Here is a 16,685-nt window from a genome sequence, read left to right on the forward strand (position 1 = left end):
TCACTGAGCCACGACGGAAACTCCCTATAATAATTTTAGAAAGCAAATTATCTTCGTGTTATGATGGTGTAGAGCAAGAAAGGCTCATAGTTTTCTAAGGGGTCTATCTCAACGAGTGCATATGCACGTTAAGAATAGGGTTTTGTTCATTCATATATTTCATTTCTCTAAAACACATGCTATCTGTAATAAAAGCTGTTGGAAAACAACAATTTTGCTTCTGTTGTTTGACTTTACATGGGATTTTGGAGAGCAGTTAGGATGGCCAAGATGATAAAGGCTTTGAGTAGTGGAGTGTATGTCCTGGTGACACAATGGTAATTCTCAGACCAGGGAATCAGGACTCTGTAAATCAGAGACTTGGGCTGGTCCTGGAGAGGCGGACCCAGGGGCAGGCAGGGGCAGAAGTCCTCATTTCCTAATTGGTCTTCCCTTACCTGCCCTCGGAAGGTTGAAAGCACTTCAGCATTGATGATTATACAGTTTCGATTATGTTCAATATGTAATTATCGTGCTATAGAAATGCTTTTTCATCTGTGTCAGTAGGAGCTGTACAGAATTGCAGTGCCTCGCCATATAAACGGAGGTGAAGTTTCCGATCCGAATTGTACTTTTTCTGGTTCACACCCATTGATGTCTTTCCTGTTCCTAGTTGACTTTTTTTTTTTTTTTTTTTACCCGTTCTGTTTTTGTACGAGTTCCACCTCAATGGAAATTGCTACTTTCCTTTATCACGGCATTGCAAAGAAACTTGGATTCCGTGTTTTAAGTCATTAGTAAGCTGAAATCCAGTTTTCTAGAATGTCCTTGAAAAAGATTTGATTCAGATTTGGTTCCCCGTAGTGCTGCTCCCGAGTCTGACACAGGAAAGTCTAACACAGAGCTCTGGGAAGCACGGTCCCCTTCAATGAGCATTGAGAAGTGATGTGGCTTATGGTGAGTTGGCTAAAGAATGGTTCTTTGTACAACTGTCTTGAGCAACAAGTGAGTTGGATTAATTTGTTATGATTTTAAAGTAAATAATAAAACTTAGGTAAATAAGGAAGCACCTGGGGGGAAGAGCATGGATGTCGATCGTTACAGAGCTTTTGGCCTGTAAGGTTAAGGCAGGCTTCCTCTGTCCTCATCTAGTTGTAAGTGGGACAATGTAGGAGAAAATATCCCAATAAAATGTAGAAAGGAGAGACCCCAGCCATGATGACTAAGCAGTCCTCCCCCATGCATCTGCTTCCGTATCTACTACCTTGCCTGACGTCACTCCAGTCCAACTAGTCAAGCTTGGACCCGGAAGACGTAGCCCATAAAAGCCTTGTGAAACCCTTCTTCCGGGCTCAGACTCTGGAGAGCGATCTCCTCTGAGCCCACCGGCGTAATAAAACTGAGTTCTCCAACTCTCCGAGTGCTCGCTTGGTTTCTCGCCGGGTGAAAGAGCTGATCCACTGCAGCCGCAAAGCTGCCGGAGCTGGTATGCTACAGCCACGGGGCTGTCGCCAGAGCTGATACGCTGCAGTGCAGGGCTGCTGGGTATCTGCCGTAACACTACTCCATTCCATGGGGAATGGTATTAGGGAAATTCTGTTACATATGTCTCCATGCGTATGTTGAGTTTAAAAACAAAATGCACAGCGTGAAAGTTGAGAGTTAAGTTTTACTTGGGGCAAAATTAGGATGTAAGCCTGGAACCCAGACAGCGTCTCAGATAACCCTGAGAAACTGCTCTGAGGAGGCGAGGGGGAAAGCTAGGATATATGTGTTTTTGCAGCAGTGGGAAGGTAGTAGAAACAAAAGATTTACAGAGAACCAGTTTTACAGATAAAGATTTATAGAAAACCCATTTTTCTGGGAAGATGTAAAGGTCTGGGCTTATTGGAATCCCTCTTTGATATGCATCTCAGCCCTGGGCCAGTCTTCTCTGTTTCTTTCCTGAGTTCCCACAGGGCTCAGTGGCCCACCCTTGGGTGTGGCTGTTTTCACAGATGACCGTGACATCTATGGTTTTGGCCACTTAACTGCAGCCCAGGAGGCAGTATTTCAGAGCGACCTGAAATACAGCCCCAAAGAGGAAAGGGGGACCGTCAAGATACAAGTCCTGAAGGGGAAGACAGAGGGGCCTGCAGTCAGGCACACATTTTACAAAGTTTGCTGCTGGTCTCATGAAGGTTGCTGCTAATCACAGACATCAGTCATCCTTGATTTTAGTGTTTTTTTCCTAGATATGAGGAGATGCAAGAGTTGGGCTCATAAAATCTTCTCCTAAAAATATCTATCTGAAGACCTGTTCTTCCAGTTTTCCCAGTGCATGGAGTGCCTCACTCCTGGTCTCCACCCTGAGCTCTGCTCCGGGGTGCCTTGGGTCAGCAGTTGCAGTGGCTCATGCTTTATTCCATGGAGAGGCTGATGGCAAGGGCCAGACTTCAGTTCACCTATACATTTATTTGGGTAGCCTGTCAGAGTTCGCTCTTCTCACAATAATTCGAAGATACAGGGTGTTTATATTGCTGGAAAATTTTATGTCCCTCACATTATCTCATAGCCATGGAGTGAATGCAGGATTCCTTTTATGCAATCCTCAGGGAATTGTGGGGACAGCGTTAATGCATATGAAAAAGCCATCTAGGTGCCAGGCATATGCCATGTCTTATTTAATCATTAAAACCTCCCTTAGAGGTAGATGTTATGTCTGTTTTTCAGCTGAATAATCAGGTCAAGAGGCATTAAATAAGATGCCCAAGGTTACATTGGTAGTGGCTGAGACCGGGACCAACTACCATTGTTTTCCCCCTGTAGTGTGTGCCTCTCATATTTCTAATAAAGTGGTCTTGAGTTTTGCTTTAGATCATTGCCATTCAAAAAGTGAAAGCTTCTGAGTGTGTTGTGTTCACAGACAAATACCTTTTCAGGTACCTTGAGGATTAAAATGGGTTTTCTTGGACATTTGCAGATAAATGCACTTTATTATACATTGTAATATTTTGAATAGTGTAATTGGAGTCAAAAAATATTATTCCTGAAAATTAGGTTACTAGGCAGTGTCCTAGGTCTATAAAGTTGGAGGATGAAAACTGACAGTGCTATTTCACAGAGAAATGAAATAGTGTTGAATTTTAAATCCAATTAAAATTGCTTTATATGCTTTCTTACCACTAAAAGGAACTTATTACTATAGTTTTTATTACCAGCTTACCAGAAACAGTTAATACATAATAAACCAAAATTTCCACACTTTTAAGGATTATAGAAAGACATTTTCTTTTAGTGCATATTGTGTGTTAAGGAGTTTGGACTGTACTCTGTGGACAGTAAGACGCCTTGGAGGAAGTTTCTCAGGAGGACGACAAGATATAACTGTAAGATGGATTTTTCAATGAATTTGAGAAGCCAGCTTTGGAGGCATGGACCTAGTTCAGAGCCTTGGGCCATAATTCCAGTGGATGATGGATAGCTAAACTAAGGAATTGCTCATGGGAATAAGCCAAGTGAAGGGACTGGGAAGAGAGTAAGGAGGTTGCAAACATCAGGATGTAGTTCTTGGTTATTTGTAAGGGAAGAGGAGGATGGAAGAGGCTTCTGGATGGAGTCCATTAACAGAGCTAGGAGCAAAGAGAGACAGAGTCTGAGGGTAGTGGAGGGACTTCGGTTGTGAAATGCTAGCTAGGAAGTAATTCCGGAAAGAGCTTAGTAAAAAGATCTAGACTCAGGACAGGGATTTTGGTTCAAGATGCTGACTCTGGAACCATGGACATCTAGGAGACCACTGCAGACAATGGAGTGGATACAGTCACCCAGCAAGAATATGCTCAGTGAGACTAGAAGAGGAGAGCGGATGGAGCCCCAAGAGAAGCAGCACTCGGGGTGTCAGGGGAGGAGGCCCATGGAGGAGCCTGGGATGAAATGGGTATCAAAGGAGAGGGAGCCTGCAGAGTGTGATGCTCAGAACCCATGGGAGGGGGCAATTTGAGAAGAAAAGGTGGGAGGGTGTCCCCAGATGCTGAGAGCAGTCACGTCAGCCCAAGCCAGAGGTAAGTTAGAGGAAGGTTCTGGTGACCTTGGGGAGAGCAGTTTCACCAAAGTGATCTGATGAGCATTGCATTTCAGTGGATTGTGGAGGAAAGGGGCAGGGAGGAGGTGGTGATGGGGGCTATAGAGACTTTTTTTTTTTTTTAATTAGGTCTTGTCTGTTCTTCTCTCTCGAGCTGCTTTAGATGTAAAGTTAGCTTGTTTATTTGGGCTTTTTCTTGTTTCCTGAGGTGGGTTTGTCTTGCTATAAACTTTCCTCTTAGAATGGCTTTTGCTGCATCCCATAGGTTTTGGAGTGTTGTATCTTTGTTGTCATTTGCTGCTAGGTATTTTTTAATTTCCTCTTTGATTTCTTCAGTGATCCATTGGTTGTTTAGTAGCATGTTGTTGAGTCTCCACGTGTTTGTGTTTTTTGTAGTTTTTTTCTTGTTGTTGATTTCCAGTCGTATAGCATTGTGGTCAGAAAAGACGCTTGATATGATTTCAATTTTCTTAAAGTTACTGAGGTTGGATTTGTAGCCCAGGATATGATCAATTTTAGAGAATGTTCCATGTGCACTTGAGAAGAATGTATGTTCTGTTGCTTTTGGATGAAATGTCCAATAAATATCTATTAAGTCCATCTGGTTTAATGCTTCATTCAGGGCCTGTGTTTTCTTATTGATTTTCTGTCTGGTTGATCTGTCCATTGCTGTAAGTGGGGTGTTAAAGTCCCCCACTATGATTGTGTTATTGTCGTTTTCTCCTTTTAAGGTTGTTAGCAGTTGCCTTATATATGGTGGTGAACCTGTGTTGGGTGCGTAGATATTTAAAATTGTTATATCATCTTCTTGGATTGATCCTTTGATCATTATATAATGTCCTTCTTTGTCCCTTAAAATATTCTTCATTTTAAAGTCTATTTTGTCTGATATGAGTATTGCTACTCCAGCTTTCTTTTGATCCCCATTTGCATGAAATATTTTCTTCCATCCTCTCACTTTCAATTTGTATGTGTCCCTAGAAGTGAAGTGGGTCTCTTGAAGACAGCATATATATGGGTCTTGTTTTTGTACACATTTAGCCAGTCTTTGTCTTTTGGCTGGGGCATTTAGTCCATTCACATTTAAGGTAATTATTGATATGTATGTTCTTATTGTCATTTTATTAATTACTTTGGATTTGTTTTTGCTGCTCTTTTTTCCTTTCCTTCTTCTGTTCTTTCCTGCTTATAGAAGTTCCTTTAGTATTTGTTGTAAGGCTGGTTTAGCATTGCTGAATTCTCTTAGCTTTTGCGTATCTGTGAAGGTTTTGATTTCTCCTTCAAATCTGAACGAGAGCCTTGCTGGGTAGAGTAATCTTGGTTGGAGGTTTTTTCCTTTCATCACGTTGAGTATATCATGCCACTCCCTTCTGGCCTGCAGAGTTTCTGTTGAAAAATCTGCCCATAACCTTATTGGGGTTCCTTTGTATGTTACTTGTTTCTTTTCCCTAGCTGCTTTCAAGATTTTCTCTTTGTCTTTAATTTTGGTCAGTTTGATTAGTATGTGTCTCGGGGTGTTCCTCCTTGGGTTTATTTTATATGGTACTCGTTGTGCTTCCTGGATTTTAGTGAGTGATTCCTTCCCCATGTTAGGGAATTTTTCGGCTATTATCTCTTGGAATATTTTTTCTGTCTCCTTCTCTCTCTCTTCTCCTTCTGGCACCCCTATAATACGGATGTTGGTGCGTTTCACGTTGTCCCAGAGTTCTCTTCATTTGTTTTCAATCTTTTTTCTCTTTTCTGTTCTGCATCCGTAATTTCTACTAATCTGTTCTCCACCTCGCTTATTCGTTCTTCTGCCTCCTGTATTCTGCTGTTAGCTGCTTCTAGTGAGTTTTTTATTTCAGTTATTGTATTTTGCATCTCTTCTTGTTTAAGTTTTATATCTTGTATCTCTTTGGTCAGTGTTTCCTGTGAGTTATCCATCTTTGCCTCCAGTTTATTTCCAGTGTCTTGCATCATCTTCAGCATCAACAGTCTAAAGTCTTTTTCCTGGAGGCTGAGAATCTCCTCATGGCTTAGCTGTTTTTCTGGGGTGTTTCTTTTCTCCCTCATCTGAGTTATAGTCCTCTGTCTTTTAATTTTTATAGGTTTTTGGTGTGGTGACATTCTTACAGATAATAGAGTTGTAGCCTCTCTTACTTCTGATGTCTGCCCCCCTGTGGCTGAAGTCAGTATCTATAGAGACATTTTTGAAGAAGTCAGCTGTGAAGAGAAAGTACTAGGAAGGGATGTGAGGTCAAGGAAGTTTTTTTTTTTTTTTTTTTTTTTTTTTAAGATGAGAAAAATCTGCACTTATTTAAATGATGACAAGAAGGAGCTAATAGAGAGGGAGGCATCCGGCCAAAGCACATCCCACGTTCTCTTGGAGAGATGAGAAGAAGGGAGCAGAGGCAGATGTTGACCCAACCATCACTTTGGGAGGAAGGAGGGGAGGGAGGAGAGAGGGCGGCCGGATGTCCTGGTGGGAAGCAGAGACAGTTCCTTTCTGATGGTTTTATTTGCATTTCCAGGTGGAGACTTTGGTGTTTGAATATTAACGAAGTTCATGAGGGGCTGCCAACTGGTGGCCTTTGTGGCAGGATTTAGGGCTGGATCTCACCAGCACCATATTTTTTAAATTGGAGAATTTAAGCACATTTTGGCAGGGCTCTGATTTCCCGTTGTCACAGCTCCTCCCTCCCCACTTTGTCCCATCTTTCCCTCATTTATCAGCCTCCTTCCTGGAGGTGTTTGAACTAGTGACTGACTTTGGTGATCTGGCTTTCTGTAACGGAAAGCATTTATTAATGATAACTATTATTTATAGTTACTGTTAAACCTTAAGAAAATAAATAGCCAAGTTCAGGAAGCATAATGAGAAAGTAGCCAAATGGAAGGTAGATGAGCACACCTTCGTTTTCAAAGACCGAGCTGTTTAAATACAACCCTGCCAACCTTTCCCTTGGCACCTGCTTCTTTCCTCTGAGGGCTCCACCCAGCCCTTACCTGGTACTGACCAGCAGCTTTCCAGATAAGATCTCTTGTCCTTATGGTGGCTTTACACGTAGGTGGTCTGATCTCTCTTTTCCAGCTGAGACTCTGAGGGTAATTTTCCCAGGAGCTCGTGGCAAGAGAGAGAGCGTTCAAGTTCATTCACACTTGGGTGTGTACTTGGCACTGAGTACTGTTGGTGTTTGGCACGTCCTGGCTGGATTCTAGCCATTTCTTGGGCAGTAAATTCTCCGTTCCTCTTCTCCAGTTTTTCTTGTCTCCACAGAGAATGTTGTTTGCCCCTCCTCCACACGTCTGTGAACAGTCATGCTGTGAGTTCTGCCCTGATCAGTCTTTTACCTTCCCTCTTTGCAGGAGAGAGCTGACATTGAGATGATGGAGCCAGACCACCTGGACCAGGTACTGGCTCTGTCACTTGTCAGCAGTGCAACCCTGGGTAGTCTAGTTCCCTCTCTGTGCCTCTGTTCCCTTCTCATGAAGATGCAATGTTGGAGGCAGTTATAGCATCTACCGTCATAAAGATGCTAGGGAGGGCTGGGCGAGGTGACGTTTGTAAGGAAGAGTGCCTGGCAGGGCAGGTAACACCAGCATTCATTATATACATACACATACCCAAAGCATCCTCTGTCACTTGGGCAATGTGAACCCTTTCCTCTCATCTTTTTCTTGTGTTGAACTATCCACTTTATGTTTTTATTTCTTTACACTCTGGATTCTTTTATAAAACTGCTTGAGGTCTTTGTATTTCCAGTGTTGAAAGCAGTGCCTGCTAAAACCTTAGACATTATCGGTGCTCAGTCAATGTTTTGATACATGTCGTAATTATTTCGGAACTCTCTTGTCAAATGTGGTTCTCATTTAGGGGCAGAGGGGATGGAATAACAGATGCAATCTCTAGATGACTTACACTGTCTAAAACCAAAGCCCTTGGGCAGTCTCGTTACTGTCATTATTTTATAAAATGACAAATGAAATGTAGAGAATTTAAGTTACAGTAACTTAATTGCAGCCGTAAACCGTAATTCAGATTTTCTTTTTCAGAAAACAAGACAGAAGCTATTTCTTGGAAAACCAAGAAGCCAGTGTTGATGAATCAGTTATAATTGTTTATGAACCTTCATTAAATTAAAGTATTTCACAACGGTATATTTTTTTCCTGTGAGTCCTATGAGTGCTCCAGTGAGATTGTCCATCCTTCCATTGTGAGTTTCTTAAAGGAAGCATCATTTTTTTGGGAAAAGAGTCCTAATTGCATGATGATGCACCTTTCCTAAGAGGGCAGTGAAATCACAGTATGGAAATCAGCATTCAAAGAGAAAATCATTCTGCTTTGTGTAAATCTTTTCATAAATTACATAGGACTAGTGACTTTTTTTTTTTTTTTGGTTTTTTTTTTTGTCTTTTATTGGTATTTCTTGGGCCTCTCCCACGGCATATGGAGGCTCCCAGGCTAGGGGTCAATTGGAGCTGTAGCTGCCAGCCTAAGCCAGAGCTACAGCAACTCGGGACCCGAGCCGCATCTGCAACCTACACCACAGCTCATGGCAACGCCGGATCGTTAACCCACTGAGCAAGGGCAGGGACCGAACCCACAACCTCATGATTCCTAGTCGGATTCGTTAACCACTGCGCCACGACGGGAACTCCCATTAGTGATTTTTTGAATTGAGGGTTTTGAACCCTAAGAATATATACACACCTTTTGATATTAATGTAGTCAGAGATAAAGTTGCTCTGAAATGATCCAACACTGCCTCCTGTTTCTCTTTTCCACTGTAAGAAAGTGCGTAATGAAGTTTAGGCACATGTAACAAGTAGGTGACAGTTAGAGATAGAATTTCAAATAATTTATTTTCCTTTCCATGCTTTACAGCCCTTTGTCACTATTATATCTGTCTACACCTTGAATGTCCTTCTCTGAAGAATAGCGGCATAATGTATTGACAGTGACACCGCACAGTGCAGCAGCACCTGGAAATCATATACACTAAATCTCAATTTATCTGCAGATGGATGGCTGCTCCATATAATTAGGCGCGGATCTCGAGCGAAAGGGTGCTTTCTTTATTTTCTAGTTCTTCAAAGCTTCCATTTTGTTACCCAGACTTTTCCCTTCCAGTCTCCTTTTTGTTGTAAAAATTCCAATACTTAACATCTTCCTTTCAGCTCTCAGTCTCATAAGCATGGTTGAGACATTAAAATTTCTCCCCTCTTCTCATTTCTTGGCCTGCGTGCTGAACGAGAATGGATATTTTGGGTGTGGTAGGGCACGGGTGAGGTGAGCATCTCAGCCTCTGAAACTCAAAACCTAGTGGGAAACCTGCTACACCTCGCCACGCTTGAGTTCCTTTGGGACCCAGGAAAGCAATGAAGCGAAGTCAGCACACAGAAACCAGGACCCGCTCTTGGCGACTCCTCCCATGTGACCTCTCGCTGTATGGTGGCTGAGCTCAGAGGAAGGGTTTTGAGGACTAGAGTTGGCAGAAGAATGGTCTTCAGGTTCCATTACATCTGATGTCATAGGTATATTGGATATTTATAATGTTTCAAAGTTTATGGCAGCCCGTGATTTTTTTTTCAGGTTTTAATTTTGCTCATTAAAATAGTAGATTAAAAGAACACTACATGTGAAGGGTGAATTTGGCTTAAACTCAGGAATACTGATTTTTCTTATTAAAAATAATCTCTTAGCACTCCCTTCAGCGACTTTTGATTTCTGTTTGCTGCGTCTCGCTGCCCAGCATTTTGGATGAGCTGGCCCTGCCCTGCTCCGCTTGTTCATCCTGATGCCTTCCATTCTGCCCTGGTCCTTTCATTGCACTGCACCTGCCTCCTCAGTCATCTTAAAGAAATCAATCCGGAGTCTCTTTCTGGCCTTGTTTTCTTTCTTTTTCTTTTGATAGCGATTGGAGCTTTGTCGGGGTAGAGCCTTGACATCATTGACTACATGTCCTTCTAGAAAGTCTTTTCTCTTTTGTCCTAACAGGACTTTGGGGTTTTCTGGGTTCCTCCTGCATGTCTGATAGCCCCTGTTCCTCATCTCACCCTTTACCAAAGTGCAGTCCTCGCCCTTCCTTTGATCTCTTTCGTGACTTGTTCCCCAGGTCAGCTGACCTTATAAAGCCTTTGCTCTGGGTATCTGGGGATGTCTGCGATCTGCTTCTCAAGGCAGTTCTGGTTCTGCATCTCTTCCTGATGGGAACCAGTTGGACCGTAACGATGTAACCTTCCCTGGACCCATGCTGCTCTTGGTTGGTGGTTTAGGGTGGAAACCCCAGTGATCCCTTCCCTTCACGTCTGTTGGTTCAAGTTATCTGTGTCTCCATCACCAACCTGTCTGCCTTTCAGATGCCTGTCAAGGCCTAGGAGAGTCAGTAGAATCTGAGTTAAGTGGCAGGACCGTGGGGAACAGCATTCCCAGTAAGGGCAACAGAGACAGAATGGGGAGGGTTTGTGAGGGGTCAGGGGTCAAACTTGATTTGAGTGTTTGGGGGATAGTTAGGATGGGGAAAGATGGGGTTGGAGAAATTTAATAATCTGTAATGGAAGTTAGAGATTTTAAACGGAAAAATGGGAGTGGTGTTAGGGCTTGGTTGAGGTTATTTTTTTTTTTTTTGTCTTTTTGCCTAGAAAATAGGGCCGCTCCCTCGGCATATGGAGATTCCCAGGCCAGGGATCCAATTGGAGCTGTAGCTGCCGGCCTACACCAGAGCCACAGCAATGCAGGATCTGAGCTGCATCTGCAACCTACACCACAGCTCACGGCAACATGGGATCCTTAAACCACTGAGCAAGACCAGGGATCGAACCTGCAACCACATGGTTCCTAGTCGGATTCGTTAACCATTGCGCCACGATAGGAACTCCAAGATTTGTGGGTTTTTTTTTTGTCTTTTTGTCTTTTTTCTAGGGCCGCTCCTGCGGCACATGGAGGTTCCCAGGCTAGGGGTTGAATTGGAGCTGTAGCCACCGGCCTAGGCCAGAGCCACAGCAACTCAGGATCTGAGCTGTGTCTGTGACCTACACCACAGCTCACGGCAACGCAGGACCCTTAACCCACCGATCAAGGCTAGGGATTGAACCCCAAACCTCTTGGTTGCTAGTCGGATTCGTTAACCACTGAGCCATGATGGGAACTCCTGGTTGAGCTTTGATATGAAAATGATTAGGGTGAGGAAAGCCTTGGCGAGTTAGAGATAAAGGGGTGGGGGTGGGGCCAGGCCTTCAAGCCTGGGGGCTCGAGGGCCCCACGGAGAAAACAGTGAGAGGGTGCCTTGAAAGGGAGTGGATGTCAGTTTTGGGAATACTCAGCTTGAGGTGACATGAAGCCATTTCAAAGGAAATGTCCATTAAGCATTTGAAGATAGGGGCACAGACAGTGTGAGTGCAGGGCTGGGGAGAGAAATGTGTGAGCCATAATTGCCTTTTCAGTTTTTACTGCTTTTTCCATTCCTCGTGATTCATTCTTTTGTGCTTTAATGCTGTCGGGTTATTTATGTTAATAATAAACCTCATTTATCTTGAAGATAGCTTTCAGTTGGCCTGCCACCAAATCTTCAAACTTATTTTTCTCAGTGACAAATAAATGATTATAAGGCTATGGCTTGTCACAGTTTTATAACTTTGGACAAATTTATCTATTGCTGTGAGTTAAGTACATTAAGATAAACGTGTCACAGGTACTAATGGCATTGCGCCATAATCAATGGCAGGTCATGTGACTTTGTGAGCCCTTTAGCAAAAGCTCAAAGATTTTCGGTACAACTGTAAAAGGATGCTTTACAGTTGTTTATCCTAGGGTCAGTTTTTTTTTTTGTTGTTGTTGTTGTTGTTTTTTAAGTAAGGAGTGAGGGGTGAGGGTCATGATGCTGATTGAGTAGTAATGGAACTTGGCTTTTTTATTCCTTTGTATGTTATGTGCATTGTTCACACATGAGGCCAGGAGCCGGGAGGCCTTGGTGGTTGGGGAGGGTGGGGTGGGGGAGGCACAGTAAGAGGTGAGGAAAAGCTCAGCTTTAGCTGTGATAGAAAGCCACAGTTTCTACTCTGACATCCTACGTTGCGAGGAGGACACGACCTTTTGCTTCTTTTTCGTCTTCTTTGTTTTTCTTCTCTTTCTTGGCTGCCCTGTGGCCCATGTTGTTCCTGGGCCAGGGATCAGATCCAAGCTGCAGTTGTGACCTAAGCTGAAGCTACTGCTACGCTGGGTCTTTAACCCACTGTACTGGGCCGGGGATGGAACCTGCGTCCCAGGGCTGCAGAGACACCGCTGATCCCGTTGCACCACAGCAGGAACTCCACCTTTTGCTTCTTGAGGATGAGTCACTGAAGGGCGTGGGGCAGATGCCCCTCATTTGGGTTGAGGAAGAGTCCTTGTCCCCCTGTTTTTCAGCTGCTGTTATTGGCAGGCTTGGTGGCAGTCTGGGTTCCAGTTGCCAAGAGGCAGCCCTCTGCCACCTGCTGTCCTGTGTGTTTACAGCAAAGAAGGTCCAGGCCCCAGAAGGCCTTCATGAGGCCGAGTCCTGCCTGTGGTCAGCAGAGGAGTGAGGTGACTGAGTGGAGAGGGACCCTCTGAGTCTAGGCAGCAGACCGTCTAACCATGACTCCATCTAACCTGTATCTTCCTTAGAAACGAGCGGCGTTGATGATCTTGGGCTTCCCTGTCCGTGGCCAGCACCCTGCTTCTCTGCCTCTGTAGGTTACGTATAGCCGATGCTAGGGATGGGAAATGTGATAGGAACAGAGCAGTCAAGAGCACAGGGGGGGACAGAGAAAGGCATGAAAAAGCCGAGCTTTAAGATGGAGCTCTCCGTGTGTTACAGGGAGATGGATGTTCTGAGAGGCAGTGGCTTGTGAAGTTCGCAGCGCTGAGGAGTTGAAACAAACATCTAGGGCTTGTGCCTCCCAGCTCAGAGGTCTTTTATGAGAGCAGTGGCTCTAAGAAGTTAGCACTAGAGCTGCAGAAAGGCAGTGGTCCTGCCTCTCCATTTTGCCCTCCGTTGCTGACCAGAGCCACCCCAGGGCGCGTCTACACTCTCTTTAAAAGGAGTCTTCCAAGGTCGTCTCAATGGATAACCATCTGCCTGGACCTTTCCTAAGCTTCCTTTGGACCCATGGGCTGCGTCATCATTTTCTAAACCATATTCTCAGTATCACATGCCTTTCCATTCACATCCATCTGACCCCAAATTATGGAGCACATGTCCTCAGTATGTGCATATTTATTCATAAATTAACTCATGCGCTCATGTTATCCTATATAATTTATTTTGTAGAAAATAAATATGGCGCCTCCCATGCCACACACAGGAAACTTGAAATAAAAAGGCATTGGGTAAAAGTAAATATAAGCAGAAGTTCTAATATCTTCTTTCTGTGGATTATTTTGTCCCCCTTCCCCTTTGCCAGAGGAGCCACATTTAGTCTTGGAGGAATAAATTTCAGGCATTGTCCTGTAGTTTTTAGAGCGCTTTGTCTTCGTTTCTGTTGCTTCTAGTCTTGTCCAGATTTAAAGCTCCATTCATCGCCACTCTTTCTTTCTTGTCACACACGTTCTGCTTGTTTGTATAACCTGGTGGTAACCAGGATTCTCTGGAGAAACAGAGTATATACATTCTGGGAGAGAGAGGAGTTAAGATTTATTTTAAGGACCTGGCTTATGTGATTGTAGGAACTGGAAAAGGTGAAGTCTGCAGGGTAAGTCAAAGGCTGGAAATGCAGGTAGAATTTTTCTGTTTTGTTCTGGAAGTAGAATTCCCTCTCCTTCAACTGTTTGGACGAGGCCCACCCACCTTATGGAGGGTAGTCTGTTCTGCTCAGTTGACTGATTTAAATGCTGTCACAGCTAAAAAAAATAACTTCATGGCAACATCTTGACTGGTGGTTGGCCCACAGCTGGGCGCTATTGCCTAGTCATGTTGACACGCAGAATTAACCACCCTACATCCTTACCATAATTTTCCATTGGAGCTTTCGTGGTAGCCACCTAGCTCATCTTCCTACCTCCCATGCCACACACTTCCATCCATCCCCTACTGCTGAAAGGACCTTTGAAGGAAAGGCGTCGGTGTGGGGGAGTTTGATTGATTGTAAGCACTGTAAGTGATAAATATATTCACTGCAATAATATGTTGCTTTAGCATGTCCCCAGGCACAGTTATGGTAAAATTTAACCTCTGTGCTATTTGAACCCCTCTCAATTTCCAGCCCCATGTCTCCCGTCACTGCTAGTCTTAGGTACCCATAGTTACTCCCAACGTACCCTCAGTTCTTCATGGCCACCGAGGATTTTCCTATCTCTGTGGCTTTGCTTCATGAAACAGGACCAATGCTCATATAAGGCAGAATGTTCAATGAGAGGAATAAAGAAGAGGTTGTGGGAGATGGTAAGTGGATGTGAATCCTTCAAGCTTTTCACATCTGGAAAAACATCATTAAGCTGGGGAGAGAGAACGGAGGGTAGATGGTGTGACGGGCTGAGCTGTGTCTCCCTCACCCCCCAATTCATATGTTGAAGTCTTAGCTCCTAATACAGCAGAATGTGCTTGGGTTTGGGGATAGGATTTTTACCAAGGGGATTTGGGCTAAAATGACGTGACTAGGGCAGGCCCTTGTCCCATAGGACTGGCGTCCTTTATAGGAAGAGGAAATTAGAATGCAGACATGTGCAGGGGGACAACCACGTGAGGACACGGGGAAGGGGGGCATCTACAAGCCAAGGAGAGGGGCTTTGGAAGAAACCACCCCCCGACCCTGTGATTTCAGACTTCACATCTCCAGAGCTTTGAGAAAATCAGTTTCTGTGGTTGAAACCCCCTTGTCTGCAGCACTTGGTTACGGCGGCAGGTGAATACCGGGGAAGTGAGGCAGGGCTCAGGAAACACAGGGTGATTTAAAGCCAGGAGGGAACAAAACATAGAGTGTGTTACAGGCTGCGGATTGAGCATCAGAGTCTGTACTACTGGGTTACAGCTGGTTTCCAGAACGTGTTGGAAATTTGCCTGGTACTTGAATTAACCATCCTTGAGAAGTGTGGAAAGGGGATCCCTGATGATGTTTTGTTTGGTCTTAGCAGAGAAAGCACCTCCAAGAGAGGGGGATTTCTCAGTGGGTACTGGGCCAGGGCTTTGCTTTTAAAGTTTCGGGTCCTTGCACACCGTGAGGGGAAAATCTCTTTTGTTCCTGTACTGCCACCAAGTCTCACGTGGTTATTTAAGACCCAGATGATAGAACGAACAACAGGTGGTAGAGATGCTCTTGCTACTTTCGTTTTGTGTGGTTATGCTAGTCACGCAAGGGTCACGGTGATCCTCTGTTACCCTTTGTAGCCTGGGTTGGTGGAAGTGCCAGCATTTCCCTTAATTGTCTTTTCTTTTAAAAAAATAGTTTGTAGGAGTTCCCTTGTGGCTCAGTAGATTAAGGATCTGGCATTGCCACTGCTGTGGCTTGAGAACTTCCACATGCCACGAGTGTGGCGAAAAACAAAACAAAACAAAAGGTTGTATTTTTGAGAACAGTTTTAGCTTTACAGGAAAATTACATAAGTAAGACAGAAAATTTGCATCTAACCCACACCGAATTTCCCGTTATTAACACCTTATGTTAGTAGGGTACATTTGTTCTAATTAGTGGACTCATCTCAATATGCCAAATCCCTACTTTTTTCAGTTTCCTTAGTTTTCGTCTAACATCCTTTTTCTGTTCCAAGATCTCACCTATGACACCATGTTAAGTTTTCATGTTTCCCAGACCCCCCCTTGGCTGTGACATTTTCTCAGGCTTTCTTTGTTTTTGATGACCTTGAGAGTTTTGAGAAGTATCGGTCAGGAATTTTGTAGACTCTTCCTCTATTGAGATTTGTCTGATGTTTTCTTCATGGTTAGATGGGATTAGGATGAGGAAGACAACATGGGTAAAAGGTCATTTTCATCACATCTTGTCCAGGGTGCTTACATCGACTTGTCTTGATGACTGTCAACTTTGGACTTGATCACCTGGCTCAGGCTGTGTTGCCCATATTTTTCCACAGGGAGGTTCTCTTCTATACTGTACTTTTTGGAACAAAATCACCATGTGTGGCACACTCTTAGGCGTGGGGACCCTCAAGTTTTTAAACAAAAAAACATGTTAAGTAGTTTTTAGAGAGTAGGTGTGAGTGATGGTGTTGCTGAAGTATGGGAAGTGGCAAAAACAAAACCCCCCAAAAGAAAACCATAATTTGAAAAGATACATGCACCCCAATGTTAATAGCTGCACTGTTTACAATAGCCAAGACATGGAAGAAGCCTAAATACCCATCAACAGAGAAATGTATAAAGAAGGTGTGGTCTGTATATGCAATGGAATATTACTCAGCCACAAAGAAGAAAGAAATAATGCCATTTGCAGTAACATGGATGGACCTAGAAACTCTCATACTGAGAGAAGTTAGTTGGAAAGTGAAAGCCAAATATATGATATCACCTATATGTGGAATCTTAAAAAAAAAAAAAGGATGAAAAGGATACAAATGAACGTATTTGCAGAATAAAAACAGACACAGACTTTGAAAATCGTATGGTTACCAAAGGGTGGGGAGGTGGGGAGGATGGACTGTGGGTTTGGGATTGGCATAGGCACACTGGGGTATATGGAATGATGGACCAACAGGGAC

At 43.8% G+C, this 16,685-nt stretch overlaps 1 protein-coding gene across 3 annotated transcripts in view; it reads left to right on the forward strand.

The window, feature by feature from the left end:
* The window catches only part of CA8 (carbonic anhydrase 8), a 124,349-nt gene that overhangs the window by 36,301 nt on the left and 71,363 nt on the right, over positions 1-16,685 (forward strand). The window lies entirely within an intron of this gene.

This window comes from Sus scrofa, chromosome 4, assembly GCF_000003025.6.
Source record: "Sus scrofa isolate TJ Tabasco breed Duroc chromosome 4, Sscrofa11.1, whole genome shotgun sequence".
In the NCBI taxonomy this organism is placed as follows: Eukaryota; Metazoa; Chordata; class Mammalia; order Artiodactyla; family Suidae; genus Sus; species Sus scrofa.